Here is a 15739-nt window from a genome sequence, read left to right as displayed (position 1 = left end):
GGTGCTAGGCCCCGCCCCATCTCCAGGCCTTTGCACACACATGGTCCCTCTGCTTGGGGCACTCTCTATCACCTTTCCTTGCCTTTACTCTAGAAGGATTTCTCAAGCTCTTATCAAGTCGGAACCAGCAGGTGCCATCCAGCTCCCAATCCTAGAGAGATCAGAGTGGGTTTTTTCCAGTCCAGAAGAACTTTAGAGTAGGCTCGATTCCAGGACCATTTGACTACGAATGAAATGGAAGCTCTACTCTTTTTCCTTCTGGGATACTGCCCTCCCGCACTCACAATGGGACACGGTTCAGAAATTTGGGTTGAAAATGTGGGATTTCATAATTTATAATATTTTTTAAATGATGGTCCAGAAGTTGCATGATCCGCATTATGAATTTCTTTTTCCCTGAAACCTGTGGTTTTTGTCTAAGCTGACACAGCACTTGAGACAATCAGAGAAGATAAATCTCCCTGGGGCTGAACCACGAGAAACTGTCTGTCCTCATGGCCATAACAAGGGGGGCGGGGTCTGTCTGTGAACACCCACAAGTACACAGCCTGGGGCAGAATGCCTCAGACGGGATTCTCCACCAGTTGCTGCCATGACCCTGGGGGGAATGGCAACGCGTCCTCCAGAACACCCAGATTTCCCTGCATCCACGGTGGAGGGCCTTGATCTGTTCTGTAGTGAGATGACCTGAGTCTATGCTTCTTTCAGAAAGAAGCCGAGATGAGTGAAATAAGTCAATCAGAGAAAGACATGTATCATATGACCTCACTGATACGAGGAATTCTTAATCTCAGGAAACAAACTGAGAGTTGCTGGAGTGGTGGGGGGTGGGAGGGATGGGGTGGCTGGGTGATAGACATTGGGGAGGGTATGTGCTATGGTGAGTGCTGTGAATTGTGCAAGACTGTTGAATCACAGATCTGTACCTCTGAAACAAATAATGCAATATATAATTCTTTTCTTTAAGAAAAGAAAAAAGGGAGAAGATAGCAGGAGGGGAAGAATGAAGGGGGGAAATTGGAGGGGGAGACGAACCATGAGAGATGATGGACTCTGAAAAACAAACAGGGTTCTAGAGGGGAGGGGGGTGGGGGGATGGGTTAGCCTGGCGATGGGTATTAAAGAGGGCATATTCTGCGTGGAGCACTGGGTGTTATGCACAAACAATGAATCATGGAACACTACATCCAAAACTAATGTAATGTGTGTTGATTAACATAACAATAAAAAATTAAAAAGAAAGAAGCCAAGAAGGGAGAACACGGTTTCCTCCGTAAGTTAACAATAAAGTGACCGTGTGACTTGGCAATCCCACTTCTAGGTGCGGACCCCAAAAAACTACAAAGAGCTGTTCCAACAAAGATGTGTCTACATGTGTCCACAGCAACGTTGTTCATAACAGCCAAATGGTGGAAACAACCCAAACATCCATGGATGGAAGGATGGATAAATGAAATGTGCTCCATCCACAGTGGAATATTACTCGGCCATGAAAAGGAACAAAGCACTAATACACACTACAACGTGGAGGGACTCTGAAAGCATCACATTGAGTGCAAGACGCCAGTCACAGAAGGCCACATATCACCTCATTCCATTTATATGAGATTTCCAGAATAAGCAAATCCACAGAGATGGCAAGCAGCCTGGTGGTCGTTGGGGGCTGGGGAGGAGAGACCGGGTAACAATGGCTACAGGGTGTCCTTTGGGGGTGATGAGGACATTCCAGAACCAGACAGGGGTGCTGGGTGCACAGCATTGTAAACATGCACAATGCCACTGCGCTCTATGCTTTAAAATGGTTAAAATGGTAAATTTTGTGCTTATGAGTATTTTACCACGTGAAAATAATTTTTTCAAGGAAAGAAAGAAGAAAAAAGGTTATGGCGGGTCCTATCAACCACCACCCAGATCTGCCCTCGCTTTCCTGTTCCAGAACATGGTGTACCTCAGTTAGGACTTCCAGAGAGGCTCAGGGTCCCCGTCCTCTCAGAAGAGCTGAGCAGCTACTCAGCTTCATTAACTGAAGATGAAATGAAATGATGCCCGTGTTGTATTTTCCTTTCTTGACAAGCCATCAGCCCCTTTGAGTGATGCTGCGTTTGCACATCTGGGACTGATCAAAAACCAGTGAGTTTACAAAAAAAAAAAAAAAAAGCCTCCTAGGTCTGGAGCAAGCAGACACAGAGGCACCTCCCATACATAGTAAATTACACTGGTGACAGAGCAAAGAAATGTTCCAGCACCCACAAGGCCAAAGAGGTCAGCATTTGAGGGTCCCGCCTCTAAAAGCCAGTTTTCAAATGCAACCTACAAAAGGCCCAATATCCAATGAGGGGTGTTGGAGGGAGGGATGAAGTGTGGGACTCCCAGAGGCCTCGTGCTCTTCTGCGAAGGCTCCGGGCCCTCCGCTGCCAAGCCAGCTCTCCTCTGCAGTCCAGAGGCTGATCTGGGTCCCAGAGCAGGGCTGTCTGCACGCTGACACTGGTACCTGTCAGCAGAGTGGAGCCCCGGCCCCTGTGTCAGGGCATTCCCTGTCCAGGCCTACCCCTAAGTCGGGCAGGGATCCGGATCCCACATGGCATGAGAAGCCCTGACTCTTGGCCAGCTCTGCTGTGACAAACAGCTGGCCAGTGGGCAAACACCTTCTTCCAGAGTCGGGGACGGGACCCAGCCTGGAGGACCACTCTCCCCTGCCCTGCCTGTGTCATGTTGCATACATGCCTTCATCACTCCGAGACTCAATTTCCTCCTTGTAAAAAGGAAGACAGCCCAGTGTCCGCCTCCTAAAGAAGGCCATGAGATCACCCACGTAAAGCCCGGGCACATCTGGCTCATTCTGAGTGTCAGGTACACGTCAGCTGCTGGTATTACTATAAATGTTACTATTCCCACTCCTACATCTTCAGAGACTCTGTAAAGAATCCAAATTGCTCTCTTTCTCCTCCCCGGGTGCATATTATTGGGAACCTGGGGGCTTGGGCTTAACTTTGCTGACAGATTTTACTGGAACCCCTCTCAGACAACACGAAATTCTGTGTGCAGGTCAGGTCCGGAGGTGAAGTTAGTGGTTGGGCAAAGAAATGTCTTAAAGGAGGCAGGCCCCAGCGGTTAAGAGCACAAGGTCTGCAAGCAGACAAACCTGGAGGTGACAGCATGGCATATCAGCTAGGGGACCTTTCGCATGATCTTTACCTCTTTGAGCCTTGGTTTACTCATCTGTGAAATGGGGATCAAGAGGCCGACTGCCCAGGTGTGTGGCAGGGATGAAAATGCAGGGAAGTGGCATGGCCTCACACCTGTCACACCAGCAATACAGCTCCCACACCTTCTGTTCCTCCTTCCCATGTGGAAACAGCCAGATCAGAGGCAGAAGCAGAAAATGAGGTGCACAAAACACCAAGAACCTTCAAAGGCCCCCTCTCAGTCTATTTGGAGAAGAGGGCATGCCTCTCATCTTGTTCTGCTGGACCCTGGGCTCTCACCTGGCAGATTTAGACCCTAGATGACCCTACTAGGGAAGGCAGGGTCACCCAATTCTGCCGGAACATGGCACCCAAATGCTCAGGGTGGAGATGTACAAACCCACTTTGCCAGGCAAGCTGGGCATTTGCACAGGCTCCCAGCTGCTTCTCTCAACCAAAGCAGCAGCTCAGCCTTTGGCTAAAAGATGCCCAGCTCAAGTTAGACTTCAATGAGCAGGCATCAGCTAAGCCTTTTCTGACTCGTCCACCAGCCGAGTCCTGGGCAAGGGAGGCTCTGAGTCTGCACCACACAAGGGGCCTGCCCTGGCCCTGCCCATCTAGGGCAGCTGGTTCCCTGGAATCACAGAGCCAAGTCCTCAGCTTCCAGCACAATTCTTCCCCCATAAGGAGTGTACGCAGATGTCCAGTCTGGCTGAAGAGACCCAGCATGTGTTCCCAAGCCTGCAGGAACTCTGGCATGCCCCACACCTGGACATGGAGCTTCAGAGGCAGAGAGGGCTGGGTTGCTGCCGTGGCTCTAACTGGAAAACTCACTTCCCCTCTCTGACCCTCAGTATCTTCATCTGAAATATGGGAAGAGAAAGGCTACCTCACAGGTTTGTTGCAAATAAAATCATAAAGGGGCGTGGCCCTGTAAACTCTAGCAGAATGCACATACCTTAGGATCACCCTGACCATCCACACGTGGATAGACACATTCAAACGCTTGCCACATGCACACCATCAGTTTTCCATTTGTTGACACCCACTGTGTACACAGGAATGCAACAGATGCTAGTGAACTGCAAAGGGAGGCAAGAGTACCCAGGCTCAAAGAGCAGGAATCTGCAGTCGGACCGGCTTTGAGTCCCGAATCCCTCGCTCCCTGGTTGTGAGGTCTTGGGCAAGTGCCTTGGTCTCTCTGAGCCTCAGTTTCTCCATCTATGAAAGGCCATGCGGCTGAGCCCGGTTCTGAGCCGCAGGTAGCGGGCCCAGCACAGTGCCTGCACACAGTAAGCCCCAAGACATGGTATCAGCTCTGGTTAATACAGCTCAGAGATTAGTGGAGTGGATCGCAGCCTGGAGAGGAGAGGAAGCGAAGTCACACTTACCTCCGCAGGGCTCTCCAATCACCACCACGCCGGTGTCTCCCGTGTCGTGCAGCGGCAGCAGCGCGCACACAGTGGACACGGTCGGCACAGCGGGTTACACAGCGGGTCTGTCGCAGGCACCACACACCGCGGCGTGGATGCAAGGGCCTTGCGCGCAGCCTCTTAAAGAACATCCATGCCACGCCCCCGGAGGCCGGCGGCGCTGATAGGGCCGCGAGGCGTAGTCCCGCCCCCGGCTCCGCCCTTCTCCCCCTCCCCGCCCCCCGGGAGTCCCGCGGGCGCCAGGAATGGGGGTGAGGGGGCAGGGGGCGGCGCGCGCAGGGCTGGACCAGAGCGTCCTAAGATCTGGGCTTGAGAAGAGGACGCGCTCGCTTTCCTCAGCGTGACCATGAAACTATCGTTTCCTCTGAGCGCTTACTGTGCGTCCGGCGAGGTGCCAAGCACTTTCCACCGGGGGTTGGCAAATTTACCAAATCCCATCTCTCTGTGCCTCAAATGGAAAATGGGAATAGTGAAATGACCTCCCGGGATTGCAGCAAATGAAACCGGGAAGGGTGTGGGCTCTGTAAACTGTGGCACAGAATACACACTTGCTATATTTACTCCCATCCTCTCTACACGGTGGCAGAAAACTCCACTCGTCTCACACACACACACACACAAACACACACACGCACAAACGCACACGCGCATTCCCAGTGTGCAGACCAAGAAACCGTGCTCCACGCTAGGCGCTTGCCCTTCATTATCCCAGTACGCATTCACAGGAATCTGCTATGGGGGAAGTGATCCCATTTCGCAGATCAGACACCTGAGACCTGGAAAAAAAGAGTGTCGCTAGTCCCACAGCTGGGGTGCAGCACCTTGCTCTAGCTACATTTTGCCCACAGGCATTTAGCATCCTTAACCTGTGCAGGCAAATACGATTCCATTTAGAGCCAGAAGGCGCTGCCTTTGAAACACGTAAATCCAAGGCCCTTGCTGGCAGGTGAAGAAACCAAGGCTAGAGGGGGTGAAGGACTAGAGGAGAGTGTGGATGCACTGTGGGCGGACAAGGGCAGGGGGAGCCCGTCCTCACGTGGCGCGTCCCTGCATGAAGACCGGGAATCATCTGCTCCTTCCGCGCACTCCGACCGGGTCACTCTGCACCAGCCCCTGTGCTCCGCAGCGCTGGCAGGGCGGACAGGGCCCCTCTGGGATCTCAAGCAGCGGGGGCATCCAGATGGGTCAGAGCAGATGGGGCAGCCAAGATGGACAGCGAGTGGGCGGGACACGCATGGCTCCGGTTTGGAAAGCCCAAACGCTTGCCAGGGTTTCAGTGCCGCTCAAACGCCAGTAAAAAGTGGCACAGGCACCTTTATGGTTGTTATCTCTGTCTGTTCCCTTTACTTTTTTTACTTTTGAAGCTCCACGCTAGCTCCACATTCATGCAGAACTTATTAAGCACCTACTGTGTGCCGGGCTCTGTTCCAAACACTGGAGTATCCCGTGGTCCAGAACAAGTCCCGCATTCGGCAAAGGACAAACCCAGACAGAGAAGAGATGCTCATCAGGCACCAGGCCTCACATGCATTACCCTGTCAACTTCCCCTCACCCCCACAACCCTCCCCCTACCCCAGCTGGTGCTGTTATCATCAGGAAACTGGGCACATGGTGCAAGTAGTTTCCAGAGGCCACACCGCTCCTGAGGGGAGGAACTGGGATTCGAACTCATGCTCTCGTCCACTCGGCTGCCACTGCCCATGTACCAACAAGCTTTGGGTTCGGGGGAGTGGAAGAAACTGGGTCCCCACCCAGAAAAAGACGAGAGGAAGGAAAGCCACACAGGATCGGGTTTCACATGGGGGTGGGGGTAGTTCGTACTTAAATGTCCAGAGCTCTGCTAACTCGAACCCCCACCTCCTTACCGTTGCTTTTTATGGTAACTCTGTGGGCTCCTTGTTGGCCAGGATGGCTCTGGAGACACCCTTCCTGGGCCAGGCATTCCAGGGGCACCTCTGACACAGCTACCACCGGGGGGCACCTCTCAACAGTGTCAGCCCCTCACCAGCCTCCCGGCTCCCGTCCAGCCTGGCAGCCCCTGCCCCAGTACCCTGCACACCACGGAACCTTCCAGACCCTTACCCCCCTCCTTTCCCTCTGTGGTCCTCTCCTTACCTGCCCCACCCCCCCACCCCCGCTTCTTGTCTGACCCACTGAGCCTCCAGGGCCTGGCATCTGACTATGCGCACCGCTGCCCACTGACGTCCAGCAAGCACTTCCACGTGCCGGGCCCTGTGCCCGGGGCTTCCCTAGCATCCGCCTGTGACCCTCTTACAACCTGATGAGCAGAGGGGCTTTAGTTGGCCTTGTTTTATAGATGGGGAAACTGAGGCTCGGGTAGGTGAGGGTCACTTGGCTATTGAGTGCTGGGGTTGGGACTCCAACTCAGGCAGTGCAGGACCACAGCTCATGACCTTGGCCTCTAAACCAGGTGACCCAAGGGGATTAGGGAGTCTGGGTTTGCTGCAGGATGGATCCACTGAGCGTTTCTGAGCTATTTCATTTCTCTTTAACATCCCAGTCTGGCAAACATTTCTCAGATGGGACATTATGGTTACTACTGCTGTGTAACAAATTACCCAAAACCACCTCTTAAAACCACCATTGTATTTTGCTCATAGTTTTGTAGGTCAGGCATCTGGGAAAGGCCTGGTTGCATGGTTCTTGCTTAGGGGTCTCTCGTGTGGTTGCCATCAGATGTTGGCTGGGGCGGCAGCATCTGAGGGCTCAGCTGGGCTGGACATCCAAGCTGTCACCCACGTGGTGGGAGCTCAGCGGGACGTCTCGACTGATCTGCCCCCACGTGGTTTTTCCTGGAAGGCAGTCTCGGGATAGTCAGAATTTTACTTCCCCCACAGCAAACCTCCCAAGAGAAGCGGGTGGAAGGTGCATGGCCTTTTATGACCCGGTATTGGAAATCAGAGAACATCATTTTTGGCTGTACTCCTAGTTGAATCACAGAGCCTGCCAGGGGTCAGGAAGAGAAGACATAGATCACCCTTCTCAACAGGTGAAGATCAAAGAATTTGCAGACAAGATACGTGGAATTTGCAGACACAGCCTGGCACCGAGCAGACACTCAATAAAAGATAATCCATCCTTCTTATGGGGCTAAGTAAGCTAGGCAGTCCAGTGGAGTGAGCATCATCTCTGCATGTCCGTGGAGTTCCAATCCTGACTCCACCATGCACCAGCTGTGTATGTCTTTTCTCAAGTCACCTGACCTCTCTGAGTGACAAGAGCCTCCCAGGCTCCAAAGGGGAAGGCTGAGTCTGTAGCTTGCTGGTTGGTGCCACCGTTTGGCACCAGTCAGGCTGGGACCCAAACCCAACTCCTCTACCTCCAAGCCCCTGGCCTGTGCTCAGCTCCCCATCTGTAACCTGAGGGTAATGACAATGGCATCTTTCTCCCTACGGGCTGCCTTTAAAACATTAAATGGTTTAAAGGCATACATTAATTAATGAAAAATTACGACAGGGTCTGGCACATGGCAAGAATTAGTGAATATTATTGTTATTAGAGTCAACAAACTAAAACAAGAGACAGATAATTTTAATCTTGATCAAAAATTTTCCATCACTGTGCAATCTTAGAATCCAATTTCCAGAAAGTAATATTTGAATTCGAGTAAGATGATGTGTCATGCGGAATATGGGTTCCTGAGAAGCTCTGAAGATGGGAAAGGGCCAAGATGCACCCAGGAGTCCTCCTGGGAAGGGAATGGCCACTTGGATCCTTGGAAATCCCAATAAAGGATCCTGTTTGCTGGCCAGGCAGGAGTCAAGTCATGGAGCATTTGAGACAAAGGAACAGGTCTTTCTGGTTAGAATGCAGCCCCAGCCTGGAAGTGGGAGCACACAGCCCTGGTCTCGACATCAGGGAGAGGTTCCAGCCCTCTGCCCACCTGCTGCCTCAGAACCGGGGTGGGAAGCTGACAGGAAGGCCAGCTACCACCGGGGGGCACCACTCAACACTTCTGCACATGCAGAAGTGCAAAACAGTGGGTCACACCAGACGGTCCCGAGGGTTTCACCACTCGGAGCACAGACCGGGTCTTTCTCTCCTATCTCGATGAGGCTGCCACAGGACTGGTGGGTCTTGGACTCACACCAACATCTTCTTCACCAGCTGACCAGCTATTTTCATCAGAAGATCTTGGGCTGGACACCAAGTTCCAGCTTCTCTGTCTGTTCTTGCCACACCCATTCAGCAGCTACAGAGTGTTGGTGAGCTTTCATTTGCATGAAAGACCACTAACAATCTGAGACAAGGAGACATGGGTGCGGGTACCATTTTGTGCATGGCATAGAAAGAGGAACCAAAAGTGGGAAAGAGGTGTCACCGTCAGGAAACACGGTAACACCTCTGGGTTGACAGGTAGCAATCATGGGGTCCTCCAGGATCTGAGTGGGATGGGTTTGCTTGACTTGCTGCTGAGGAACGGTATGGTATGGGGTGAGTTCCACATCTTCTATTGGTAGGCAACTCTTTAGGGGCAGTGTGGGCCCTGCTGGTGGGGAGATCTGGGGCAAGGTCTTGATCGACTGAAGTTGTAAAAGAAATGCCCCTCAAGTGAGTGTAGGCAGGGAAGGGGGTTTCTGGAAGGAAGGTGGCTTAATGGGGAAGCCAAGGACAGTCCAGACCCTCAAAGAACTCGAATTAGCCGTGGACGGTGTCGGGCCTTCTGGCAGTCCTTTGTGAGCATTTCTCCTGCACTGACTTGGGGGTCCCTTCCTTTTTCCTCTGTGGCCAGGTCTTGCCCGTTCCCTGTGGACATGACCATCCCCCCAGCATGACTTCACATCCGCCTAGTTCCATGGACCCGCTCAGGCTGTGCCCGGGCACCTCCCAGTTCCGGTTCCTGGAGACAGAACCTACTTGGCCCTGTCGGTAGCTGATGTCCACCCCTGGTCAATCACGTGCGACCCAGGGGGCATTGCCAGGCAACATGAGCGTGACGGAAGGCACTGTGAGCTGGGGAGGGGGGACGCGCCTGAAGGTCAGACTGATGGAGACGGCTCAAGGCTGAGTCTTCACATCCTTACGAAAGGGGAGAACCCCACTTTGTAATTCCATGGAACTCCTTGCTCACACTCTGAAGCCATTAACCTGGGTCAGCCCAGACCGATGTCCAAAACACGCCCGCGTTCCCGCCCTCCCAGGGGTTTCTGCGCCCTCTGGTCTCTCCCCGATCTCCAAACACAGGAGCCAGAGAACACTGAGGACCATGACTGGAAACGGCTCAGGAAATCCAGCTCTTTTGGCAAACGCTGCCACGGTGATTGCTTTCTCCCTCAGTGACAATCAGGCTTTTCCAGAGAAGGCCTGGCCCTGAGTTTCACGCCCAGGGTGTGGTGTTTCCGGAAGATTCTAAACCTTTCTCTCTGCCTGGGAGGAAGCCAAGTCTCCGGATGCTGCTCATTCTCCCATGTCCCCCAGGGCATAGGCTGGGTCCTTCTGTGAGCTGGAGCCCTCCAGGAATGGAAACACGGGATGACTCCCCATCTGCTGGGGAGGGGTCCTCACACCCCTCCTCACGGCACTGAGCTTGCAGATCCCCTGTAGGGCCTCGAATCCAAGCTCTGTCACACCTGCCTTGACTTCTCGGCCCCCGGCGTCCTCCCCTGTAAATGGCAGTAGCAACAGGCCACGTCACAAAGCTGTGGCCGGAAACAAGCTAACTGTTGAGAATCCTTAGCATCATCCCGTCCATGTTTGCTCTCCAATTTGTCCACACTCCTGTTTCTATGAACACTGCCCCTGCCAAGCATGACCTCCTCCGGGGCACCCTCCCTAATCACCCCCACCCCAGGAAGCAAGCAAATAAGGAGTTTGTGGTCAAAGATTGAAAAGCAGGGTACATGGATGCACTGGTTTCCTGGGGCTGGTAACAAATGACCACCAACAGGGGACTGAAAGCAACAGGAATTTGTTCTCTCCCAGAACCCAGAGTCTGAAATCAAGGTGTTGGCAGGGTCATGTTCCCTCTGGAGCCGGAAGGGGAGGCTTCCTGCCTCTTCCAGCTTCTGATCTGTCCATGTCTCCCCGTCTCAGAAGGAGCCAACAGCCAGCACCAACGTGCGGTCATGAGTGCGCCATCTTGGAATGGGTCCTCCGGATCCAGTGGACACATGAGCAAAATAAAAGACTGCTGTGCTCCAAGCCGCCAGGGGCTGGGATGGTCTCTTGTGCAGCAACAGACAAAAGGGTAAGAAGGATGAACACAGTGCGGGGCACACGGCAGGCACTCACCGATGCTTGCTGACTAGAACAGAGCCCTCTCCGACTCCCGAGAAACTAGCCAACACTGGCAATAACCCAGAGCCACTAATAAATAGAATGTGCCAGCACTCTGTCTTCCTTCTCACCTAAACCAAGGTAAACTGAGACTTTTATTTCTAAATGATGGGGTGGCACCAGTGTTCCTGTTAAATAGGCCACAGTGGCCCCTGATGGAGGACAGACCTCCCACGGCCAGTGGCCAGCTTTGGCTGGGTAAGTGAATTCATGAGACCTGCAGACGTGCAAGGCCTAGCAGGTGCTTCGACCTGGGGACACATGGAAGAAGGAGCCCATCCTGCGTGCAGGTGTTTCAGATTACTGCCACCAGCTCAATGACGGGGGGCTGGTGCTCATTAGGTCTTGCTTTCACCCCAAGTCAAAGCTGAAAATGTCTCTTCCAACGAGAAATGCCCATGTAAATCATTATAGATCATTATAATGACAGCTCCCAAGGAACTCCACATCCCCATGTCCTGCCCCTTGTAGTGTGACTCTGTCCCTTGTCTCATCAAGAGGTGGACTCGATCTCCCTTGTATGTGGACTGGCCATGGGATTTACTTTGGCCAACAGATTATGGTGGAAGTGAGGGGTACCCATGCCAAGCCTGGGGCTTAAGGGGCCTGCAGGCTCTGTTCCCACTCTCTCAGACCCAGGGACAGCTGTGCTCTAGAGAAGCCCAGTCTAGCCTTCTGGAGCACGAAAGGCCACATGCAGGCAAACGAAGGCACCTGAACTGACAGCTAGCACCAACTGCCTGGCATTCGAATGAGTGACCTTGGACCCTCAGCCCTATTCAAACTGTCAGCCACCTGTAGCTACAGGAGTGAGCCCAGAAAGACCACAGAAGGACCATCAGATTGCCCCCTACAGAGCATGAGAATAATACACTGTCACCGTTTGAAGCCCCTACAGTTTGGGATGCTTTGTTATGCAGCAAACACTAACAGACCATGTCCTGGGATGACAAACATTGTCAAGGAGAGATGATTCTGAAGGCCAAACGTTTCCCCTCCAAACAGCCACCTGTCTGGTAAAAATTAGCCTGAATTGTGCCCCCCGCCACCCCCAAATTCACATGTTGAAGTCCTAGCCCCCAGTGCCTGAGAGGGGCACCGTATTTGGAGATAGGTCTTTAAAAAGATAATTAAGGAAGGTGCCTGGCTGGCTCTGGTGGAGCTTGGGACTCTTGATCTCAGGATTGTGAGTTCGAGCCCTATGTTGGGTGTAAAGACTACTTAAAAATAATAAAATCTTAAAAAAAAAAGGTAATTAAAATGACGTCATCGTCATGACTGGTGTCAAATAAATTTCTGTTGTTTAAGCCCCCAGTCTGCGGTACTTAGTTATGGCTGAGCAAGCCAATACAAGTTGCTAAGCAGCTCAGGCCGAGGTCCCCTACTTCCTACTCGTCCACACCTTCAAGCTGGAAATTTGCACTGACCTTGGCTCAACCCCGCTTTGTCAGCAGAGGACAGGGAATCGTTCCCTTCTCCGAGGGCCCTACTGGCCTCCAGCTCTGAGCCCCCATCTAATACTCAGGTACTCGTGGAATAAGAACTTCTAATACGACCCGTGTACCCTGTCGTGCAGTCCTCACACTTCCTGCAGGGCATGTGCTATTTTCTGCCCTCTCACTTGAAGGAACCAAGGCCCAGAGGGGCTGCCCAACCTGCCCATGCATGCACAGCTGAGGCTGTGAAGCGCAGAACCTCCAGGCCACAGTCTCCAGCACAGCTGAATGATGGCCCCCAAAGGCATCCCCTCCTCCTCCTGGGCCCCCGTGAATGTTCCGTCACATGGTGCATTCGTTTCCTGGGGCTGCTGTGACCAAGAGCCACAAAGGTGGGGTGCACAAAGGCGGTAAACAACAGAAATGTGTGCTCCCCCAGTTTTCCAGAGGCCAGAAGTCCGAAATCAAGGTGTCAGTGGACCTTTCTCTCAGCTCCTGCTGGTCGCAAGTGATCCCTGGCATTCCGTGCCTCCTCTGCCCCCGGCTTCTGCCCCCATCTTCACGTGGCCATGTTCCCTGTGCATCCTGGTCTCCATGCCCCTTCCCTTACAAAGATGCTGGTGCCTGGATCAGGGCGCCTCCTAATCCAGCACAACCTCACAAGTGTGCAGACCCTACTTCCAATAAGGTCATATTCTGAGGGTCCAGGTGGACAGGAATTTTGGGGGGAGGGGGACAGGAATTCTGTTCCACCCACTACACATTGTAAAAGAGACTCTGCTGATGTGATTAAAGATCTTGAAACGAGATTAGCCTGCATTACCCCATGGGTTCAGTGTGATCACAGAGGTCCTTATAAGAGGGCAGCAGGGGTCAGAGGTCAGAGAGGGGAAGGTGATGTGGTGACAGAGGCAGAGGTGGGAGTGACATGCACTGAAGGTGGAGGAGGGCCCACGAGCCAAGGGACACCCGGCACCTTTGGAAGCTGGAGGAGGCCAGGAAGCAGACTCTGCCCTGGCACCCCCAGAAGGAACACAGTCCTGCAGACACCCTGACTTGAGCCCCGTGAGACCCATTTTGGACTTCTGACCTGCAGGACTTGAGATAGTAAATTTGCGTTGTTTTGAGCCCCTAAATCTGTGGTGACTTGTCACAGCAACCATAGGACACTAACACAGACCCTGGATCAGCTGCATCTGTGGAAGGGCTTGGGTGGCTGCAGAGCCGGGCCAGGGGCCCCTGCACCGCCCCTTAAGGGGGAAACCACCATGAATCAGCAGAACACCGTGGAAGGCCAGGGCAGCCAGCCGGCTCAGAGACCACACAGCACTCGGCGCAGCCCTGAGTCATCTGGCTCTGAGAGGCGCCTCCTTACAGCCTCTTTACCAGAAATGCCCTGGATTTGCCCTGATTATTTTCCTAGTGATCGAGTAACACTTTCCAGATGCAACGCGGACAGTGGCCAGTCTCAGACTTTGCGTGGTCTGGGGGGTCCACGCAAGCCATGCCGGGGCCGGTGGGCTCTTCAAGTCCTCATGGCCATCACGGCACCCCCAGTGCCCTTGAGCGCCTGCAGCGTCCTGGTGGACAGCAGCCGGCCCGCCACCACCCGGGGAGCCTGGACACGCCTGCAGAAGCCCTCACCAGGCTGGACTGGCAAAGGGGCCGAGGCTGCGGGCAGAGAGCCCAGCGCGTCCTTGCTGTCTCCCCCCGAGCTGCCATCCTCTGTGCATTTCTCACTTCCTTGGGACGGGACAGCTACTCAGAGGTGTGTGTTTACCTTCTGCAAAGGGCGAGTGAGGTGGTGCCAGGAGCAGTACTTAACTTAAACCTGACAATAAGCAGAACCCCAGTTTCTTATCTGACCTCATCTCCGTTCATGGGAAAGTCTCCAATCCCAGGTCCATGGATGTGCTATCCGGAGCCTCTCACCGCTGCGTCTCCCTCAGCTCTCCCCTTCCTGAGATGCCAACTGGGGTGGGGGGTGGGGTCCTCATGGTTTTGATGGGGGACAGCCCACCCCCGGCCCTCCAGATCTGTTTACAAGACAGGAGGCAAGATTAGTGTCCTGGGACTGCCGTAACAAATGACCACAAACTGGGGGTGCTTAACACAACACCCCCAGTTTGTGTTTACTCTCTCCCAGTTCTGGAGGCCTCAAGTCCAAAATCAAGGTGCGGGTAGGGCCATGCACTCTCCAAAGGATCTAGAGGAAAATACTTCCGGCCTTTTCCAGCTTCTGGTGGCTCCAGGCGTCCCCTATGGCCACATCACCCCAACCTCTGCCCGCCATCCTCATGTGGCTTCCTCCTCTTCCTATAACGACACTCATCATTGCATTTAGGGCCCACCCAGGTGGTCCAGGACAAACTCAGCTTGGAACCTGCTACTGACTCACATCTGCAGACTCTTCCCAAACATGGTCACATTCACAGATTCTAGGAATTAGCACTTGGACAGATCTTTTTAGTGGCCCCACTCAACCAGGACAGCAAGCGTGGGCTCACCTCTAGCTGGTCTTGACCCTAACCAGGCCATACCAGCAGCTAGGGCTTACGCCACCACCCCCCGTCCCCCTGCCGTTGGAGCTGGACCACGGTGCACGGAGGTCTCCCCTCTGCATCACATACTGTGGGGTGGCTCTCACTACCCCCATCTCCTGTCATCTCCCCACTCCCTGGCTGGAACCGGGAGGGAAGGATTTCCCACCTTCTTGTGCCGCAAGGATGCCTGTTCCATGAAGCGCTGGATTTTATCTCCTCTCTGGCTGGTGATCAGCTTGACAGTCAAGTTCATCAGGTGTGATTCCTGATGCCCAAGTGGGAAGGGAGCTGAAAGGACTTAGGAAACTCTTCTTTTACCCACTTCAGCTTTCAGGACTCGATAAGGACATAAAAGCAAAACCCACACTCTTCGTCTCTTGCTGAGCTCCTGCTAAGGAAACCCAGTCGCCCCAAGGCAGAAGCAGCCTCCGCTGAGCGGAGAAAGGGTCATGTACCTCGAGACACAAAAGAGGAAGGCAGAATCACGTGTTCTGAAGACCTGATCCCCTTCCTCTGGCCCCCCTTCTCACCAGCAGGAGGCCTCAGGGGCAGTTTTAAATCAACCCTACAAGAGGTCACCTCTATATACAATAAAGCGCACACAGCCTGAGGAGTTCTGACAAACGTCTCCACCTGTGTAATGGCAACCACCACACTGGATGTTTCCACCGGCTCGTGGCCCTCCGGAGTCGACCCCTAACCTCCCCCAGCTCTGCCAGGTCTCGAATGTCAAATAACTGGAATCATACGGCGTGTTGAGAGCTGCTCTTGATCTTTCCCTTCCCCTATAAGAGAGCACATTCAAGCCTCCAGCTCATCAAGCTTGGTCCATGAAGAAAGACTT

The 15739-nt window shown here is 53.4% G+C and overlaps 1 protein-coding gene across 5 annotated transcripts in view; it reads right to left on the bottom strand.

The window, feature by feature from the left end:
• Positions 1-15327, bottom strand: part of CRISPLD2 (cysteine rich secretory protein LCCL domain containing 2) — a 123714-nt gene extending 108387 nt beyond the window's left edge. For 4 of the 5 annotated variants that reach the window (XM_025860472.2, XM_025860470.2, XM_025860471.2 and 1 more), the window contains exon 1: positions 4577-4702. The gene's annotated coding sequence lies outside the window, so the exon portion shown is untranslated. Of the gene's footprint in view, positions 1-4576; positions 4703-15061 lie in introns of those variants that run through there. The other variant, XM_025860469.2, reaches the window with a different exon arrangement.
• Between the last annotated feature and the right edge of the window lie 412 nt (positions 15328-15739).

The sequence above is a fragment of the Callorhinus ursinus genome, unplaced genomic scaffold (assembly GCF_003265705.2).
Source record: "Callorhinus ursinus isolate GAN/ISIS: 27379988/994484 unplaced genomic scaffold, GSC_fseal_2.0 scaffold46, whole genome shotgun sequence".
NCBI lineage: Eukaryota > Metazoa > Chordata > Mammalia > Carnivora > Otariidae > Callorhinus > Callorhinus ursinus.
The sequence above is the reverse complement of the archived record's forward strand: the minus strand, read 5'-3'. Positions and strand labels throughout refer to the sequence as shown.